Genomic DNA, 7592 nt, shown 5'->3' with positions numbered 1-7592 from the left:
ACCTGCAAATTCCTTTCATTAATACTCAAACCCATGCAATCTTCCATGTGTCTTCTATGGAAGATTTTTCTCTGTATCTTCCATGCAACATTCCATCTGTCCAACATGCACTTCTTAAGGGTATCCATGTTTCTCTATAAATACCACCAATTTACTCATCTACCTATCATCAACAAATCAACAAATTTCTCTTGACACAAAAATGGCTATATGCAGGCCATGTTTCTCTATAAATCCTCCATAAAAAATTCATCTATATTTTCATGTATCTTCTTCACCAGAGAACAAAAATCCCTACATCTCTTCATCTCACGTTTTTTTCTCTAATATATGGTATGGAATTAAAACCTTTCTCCCTCAATCCTTGATGGATTGCAACCACACCCAAGCAATTTCTTTCCCCTCTCAGTTACATTTTTCATATTATTTTCAAAGCTATGAATTTGATTTATGGTGGAAGATGCTAAATATATGTTATAGACATTTTTGTGTTGATGGAAGTAGAGGAGTGGAAGTAGACATTTTTGTTGCATCTAAGTTGATAGGTGAGAATTTTTTGTTGCCATCTCTTCACCTTAATTTTTTTTTTTGTAATTTTTTTTTCTCTAATTTCTGGAACTCTATGTTTGTCTCATGTATTTCCTTAATCTATTTTTTCTTTTTTGGTTAATTACAAAGGAGTTTGGTACTCTCTAAACTGAAAGGTAAATCATGGTTTCAATTATGCTTTAAATCTATTTGTTTTTGTTTCTTATTCCTTTGATTATGCAGTAAAAGATGATCATTATTATTTAATTTTTTTCTTCTTTTTTCCTCATTTGTTCTCTATTTTCTCAGATTTATAATCTCTGCTGCCCACATCTTTATTTATCACAACTCAAAGGAACAAATTTTTCTCATGTTAGTTGGTAGTTGTGTATAAAACACGAGTAAAGAAGAAGTTTTTGAAGATACAGATACTTCCATCATATTCTCCATGTTTGTTTTACTTTTATGTTTTCTTTTTCATTCATCTTACGCAACTATTATGATTTTTTTTATATGGTTTCAATTATTATTATTGTCCTAATTGATTAATGAATGAAGGGCAGAGATGTTTACAACTAAGATAAATGCAGAACAACGGATGTGGAACCAAACATTCTCATCAAGCAATCTAAACCAAACAATAACAATATATATTTTGTATTTTGCTGTCTTTGTCTTTGTAGCTGGAAAAAAATTTGTTCTAAAAAAAAAAGTGTAATGCTATTTTGTAGGGATAATTATTAACAAAAATATTTTATGGAAAGCAATCAAAGTGCATGCAACTACTAGCATCAAATATCTTATGGAGACCAAAATTTTAATTATTTTTTTTCATAAAATATTTGTTGTCTTTCCAGCTAAAAAGTTTTATTATATTTATTCCCATTCAATTTAATAAAGCAACAAGTTGACATTGACACATTGTTCCTTTTGTTCTCGGGAGAAGAATTTTTGAAGATACAGGTACTTCCATCATATTTTCCATGTTTGTTTGTTTACTTTTGTGTTTTGTTTTGTTTTACGGCATTTCACGTAGAAAACTCATCTTATGCAACTATTATATATGATTTATTTATTTTTATATGGTTTCAATTATTATTATTGTCCCAATAAAACAAAACAAAACCTTAATTTGGTTTGTGTTGATTAATGAATGGCAGGGTGTTTACAACAGAGATAAATGCAGAATAAGGGATGTGGAACCAAACATTCTCATCAAGAAGCTTGCAACCTAAACCAAACAATAACAATATATTTTGTATTTTGCTGTCTTTGTAGCTAAGTAAAAAAAAACGTATTTGTAGGGATAATTATTCCTAATTTTACTAAACATTTCTATTTTTACTTTCTCTTATTTAATCCATTTATTTTCCTTCGCTCTCTCTAACTAAGAAAAAAAAAAAGAAAAGAAGTGCATTCAATGCTATTTTGTAGGAAATTATTCCTAATTTTACTCAACACTCCTATTAAACACTAATTTAGTTCTTAACTCTAATTTAATTGGGTATAATTTATTGTCGTATTTGTTGGAGGAATTTGAATTTCTAATAGTATGTCCCCATCCTAAAAAATAGTAAAAATACTCCTCTAACAAACTGATAATTCTCAAAAGAGAAAAATCTATAAGAAATTTTTTACTATGAAATATTGTTTCACCAAATAATATTTAAAATTCATAACCAAACTTATACGTAAATAATATACTCCTACATAGCACTAAAATAAAATAAAATTAGAGAGTAGTCATGTTATAAGTTTATTAATTCATGTTATAAATAAGAGAGTAGATTTTAGTGCTATAATTAGAGTGTATCACTAAACTTAAATGGGTTTATAATTATAGCTAAAGAATTTTAATAATTTTTTTACATATATTATGTTTTATTTTCCTAAATCAAATCTATTCTTTGTACCAAAAAAAAAGAATTTTGTTATTCATCTCTATCATATTTATTGCAATGAATAGTGGAAAATGAACAACTTCAACATGCAGCCAAATAATATTTAAAATCTATTTTTTTATTCCATAGTAAAAGATGATCATCATTTGTACCAAAAATAATTAATTATAAATGATCATTACTGTATTATTTAAGCTTTAATTTTTTTTCATCACATCTTTGCTGTATTTGTGGCTAAAAAACAATTGTTATATTTATTCTCTTTCAACTTAATCAAGTAATGGCCACCTATACACTAAGCCAGAAAAAACATGTAGCCAAAATGTTAAAGCAATCTTGGTGAAAATAGTTCATATTTATTGATATTTACAACTTTTAGGAATTAGATGGATCCGTAAAAAGAGGGGTGGGGGTGGGTGGGTTAGATAAATAATTAGATATATATTTATTGTTGCCTAATTTTACTCAATACTCCTATTTTTACACTTTCTTATTTAATCCATTTATTTTGCTTCCGTCTCTCAACACTCTTTTTATGTAATCCCTATTTTACTTCTGAACTCTTATACTTCTGAACTCTTAAGTATAGAAATTTTGATTAAAACAATTAAATGCATTTTTTATTGCTAATAAAAGTTTGTGCCATTTTTTATAATTGAAGGGAAATGCATTTTTTTATGGGAAGATGACCATTTTCACCTCTGATAGAAATTTTAAAATCACAATTACAAATTATTACTGATAAAAATTTATAATTATTGACGGGGAAATGCATTTTTTATGGGAAGATGACCATTTTCACCTCTGATAGAAATTTTAAAATCACAATTACAAATTATTACTGATAAAAATTTATAATTCACAAGGAGATGGTAATTTTTATCGCTAATAAATAAATTTAAATTACCTATTACAAGTTTTTTTTTAATAATACTATTACATGTAATTACTGATAAAATTTTTTAGCACTGATAAAAGTTTTAATATGATTATTATAAGTTATTACTGATAAAAATTTATAATTGACGGGGAAATGCATTTTTTATTGCTAATAAAAGTTTGTGCCATTTTTTATAATTGACGGGGAAATGCATTTTTTTTATGGGAAGATGACCATTTTCATCTCTCATAGAAATTTTAAAATCACAACTACAAATTTTAATTTCACTATCTTTTGTTAACTTTTTCTTAACTTGCTATCATCTCTACGTCACTTGAACAATTGTGTTTAGTTTTCATCTATGTTTGTAATGATAATTTTGCTTATTCCACTTAATTATGATTAAGTTATATCATTTTCTTAATTTAAATCAATAATCATGATTCGGGAGATGACCATTTTTATTGATGATAAAAAAAATTTAAAATCACAATTACAAATTATTAATGATAAAAAATTATTTTACTGATGAAAATTTATAATTTACGATATCGAAAAAAATTATAAATCACGAGGAGATGACAATTTTTATCCCTGAATTACAAATTTAAAAATCACTTTTACAAGTTATTACTAATAAAAAAAACTCTAATTCACTTGGAGATGACAATTTTTATTGCTCATAAAGATTTTAAAATTACTATTATAAATTATTACTTATAAAAATTTATAATTGACGGGGATATCATTTTTTTTATGCTAATAAATTTTTTAAAATCACTATTACAAAAACATCAAATAATAAGATGGTTGTTTAATTTACCATGATCAACAATATCCATGATTAACAACATCCATAATTGATATTTAAATGGTGTTCCGCCGAACCGTGCAACGCACGGGCCAGCGACTAGTTATTACTAGGGGTAAACCCGTGCGTTGCACGGGTTCGATTAAAATACATAATTAAAATATTTTTATAAATTAAAAATAATAATTGTGATAAGTATAATCACATATTCGATTAAAATATATTGTTAAATACTTTTTACGATACGGTTATATTTAATATTATATATGTGTAAAAACAAGAAAAAGTTGTTCAGAATTAAAATAATTTTTATTGAAATGATGTATCATATTTTATTTTAATTGTGTCATCGTATAAAATCTTAGTTTTCATTATATGAGTTGCAATTTTAGTCACAAATCACTTTGCTTTTTTATTTTTAATGTATCACTTATTTATTTATTTTCAATAAGAGTTGGAGGTCATACATACTTATACTTGGTGAAACTATTGTTCATGAGTAATGTTGAACTAAGAAGTATGGTGGTTTTGACATTTTTTATCACGTGATCTCGTATTCTGAAAATTACCTATCAAATAACAACGTTGTTGCTTACTCCTTTCTATACAATTTAAGATGCCAAATAACTTATCAACTTACCTCCCTCTCGTTCTCTTGAAGTTTCTTATCAATTATTCACTTGGTGAAATTTTATCCAGATTTTATTAGTCTCGATTTTTTTTGTCTATTGTTTGTTTTTTTTTTCTATTGGGTTTTTCTCCGCTCATTTTGCTTTCAATTTTTTTTATTTAATAATTTTTATTCGGATTTTCAATTTAATTTAGTAGTGCTTATTAGAATGCAGTACTCTTTTTTTATAGATGATTTTTTTTTCTTTCATTTCATGGGTTTGATTAAAACACACATTTAAAATACTTTTTATCAATAAAAATAATAATTATGATAAGTATAATCATATATAATTAAATGATTGTTAATATTTTAAATATAGTAACATGGTTATATTTAATATAAATCTATATTAAAAATAAGAAGGTTATTTAAAAAAAAAAGATTTTGTTTAATATTAACCTACATAGTAGATTTGTGTATATTAAGGACAACTAATATAATTTTTAGTGAATATCTGTTAATATTCATAAGTTTGAAGAGGTGAATTATATTTTATTCTAATAGTGTAATAGTATGAGAACTTAATTTTCTTTTTATGCATCGTGGTAGTATAGTCGCAACTTGCTTTGCTTTTTTACTTTTTTTTTTCTTACCGTTGTTTTTTTACTTTTGTATGTTAGAGGTAGTCATGCTTGCCTTGTGCTGATATATTGACTTTGTTGAGCTGAGTTTTATTTATTATTATTCATTATATATATATATATATATATATATATATATATATATATATATATATATATATATATATATATATATTTATATATTGTGTTTACTACAAAAGGAATCACATATTGAGTTTTTGTTAATTAGTTTTGCTCGATGTGTGTGAAAATTGGCAATATAATTGTTTGAGTTTGTTTTCTTCCAGCTTTTATCGAAAAAATAAAAAGGTGCGTAATTTTATAATATTCTTTTGAATCTTTCTTTCCATTTCTCTTATTTACTATATCACATAAATAATTTGAAACAATGATGCAAATACTCCGTATGGACATGTGAAAGTTGTTTTCTCTTGATCTGTCGGGTCTACAGCTATTTGATTGTAGAAAGAGTAGTCGTCTAAGAAGCAATAAAAGGCTTGACCAGCCAGCCTCTCTAACATTTGATCCATATAAGGTAAATGAAAGATCCTTCCTTGTTGCTTGATTCAACCTCCTGTGGTCTATGCATATGCGCCACCCAGTAACTGTAATTTACAAATTTTTTAATAATTTATTATCGTTATAAGAAACTTGATTTTCTCGTACATTTATTTTTCTTATTGTAACTAATTTACAAATGAAGGTGGATTTGTGGTTTTATTTTCACGATTACTTAAAAAGACAAATTTAATTGAATATAATAATTGCTTTATCACAAAGAATAAGTAATATCAAAATTAAAATGATGTTTTTTTTTTTTTGATAATAAATGATGTTTTTTTTGTTACAATTAAAATGATGGTTTTGTTGTTTTAATAATTTTAGTGATATTTTCCTTGAAAAAATAAGCAATATTGTTGTAGGGTAGTAAGTAAAAATATGGTATTATGAATAATAACATATATAGTGGAAATGCACTCAAAGATATATACTTACATAAATTGTCACTTTTCATAGACTTCTTGAGCATCAAAGATGCAACAATGACAAAAATAGATGTCTCTCTTTTATTCTCTTATCCTAATTCACATGAAAAAATTGTCAAATCTACGTTAAGAAATAGAAAAAATTAAGAAAAAAGTTAGAAAAGTATGCTAACAAACATTATATTATATCAATAAAAATAAGGATTTCTAAAATTTTCACACAAAGTAAGAGTAACATAATTAATAAGTTGTTATATATATATAAACTAATAAATTGTGAAAAAGATGAAGAACCTATTGAAGAGCATCTATCCAAAAGTTGGTTGGAGAAAAATGATGATGAAAACTCAAATTTGCACTACAAACATTTAGCATTTGTGCACAAAATCATATATTTATACACACAATGGTTAGGAATGGGAAAAGATGAAGGTTCAAAAGATTGAATGATAAATTTATTTGTCATAGTTAAGGAATAAGAGTTAAGGAATATGAAAGAATGGTAGTTTAAAAGTTGGTATGACAAAGTTATTTTTTTTTTAAATAATAGCATAATAATAATTAATTAATAAACAATATAACTAAAGTATTTTCTTCATAAAATTTATTTATTTTGTCAAGTATGAAAATTTTTTGAGTAGTAATTTTTTTTTATTTGGTTTATTTATTTAAAGTAAATTTTTGCAAAGTGCAAATTATATTTATGCATGCGTAGTTTATATTTTATGTTTGGTAGTGTAAAATATGAAAGAACATATATCTATTCATTTTTTCTTTTATAATTTGATTTTTTTTTTGTCTTTTTTTCATTATTACTATTATTATTTATGTTATATGTTACACTTGCTACTAATTTAAATTACTTGTCACTTGAACTTCACATGTATAATTATCAACATCAATATAGCATTTTTTTGTGTTCTTTGCAAAAAAAATATTGGGAGCCATTATTATTGTAACATATAGATAATTACTTTGGAGGATGAATGGACATACAAAATAAATTATTATGGGACAAATTTTAAATAGATATGAGAGCTCTCTAAAGCATGCCACATCATCACAATGAAGGCCTAGGAGTAATTCAACCTTCCTTTTACTAATAAAAGATTAGTCATGAATGCAAATAAATGGGGTGACGTTAGAACAAATTATCAACAAAAAATGAACTAAATTAACAAAAAAGAAAAACAAGATAAATAACATAGTAAGTTCGGTCAAAAAAACATAGT

The 7592-nt window shown here is 25.1% G+C and overlaps 1 long non-coding RNA gene across 1 annotated transcript; it reads left to right on the top strand.

Moving 5' to 3' along the window:
• On the top strand, positions 1–1039 carry LOC123909301. Its single transcript, XR_006809861.1, has 3 exons — positions 1–545; positions 679–704; positions 838–1039. It is a non-coding gene; the product is annotated as an uncharacterized LOC123909301 (long non-coding RNA).
• Positions 1040–7592: the final 6553 nt, after the last annotated feature.

The sequence above is a fragment of the Trifolium pratense genome, linkage group LG2, assembly GCF_020283565.1.
Source record: "Trifolium pratense cultivar HEN17-A07 linkage group LG2, ARS_RC_1.1, whole genome shotgun sequence".
Classification (NCBI taxonomy): domain Eukaryota; kingdom Viridiplantae; phylum Streptophyta; class Magnoliopsida; order Fabales; family Fabaceae; genus Trifolium; species Trifolium pratense.
Note: the sequence above shows the minus strand (reverse complement) of the source record. Positions and strands in the feature narration are given on the sequence as shown.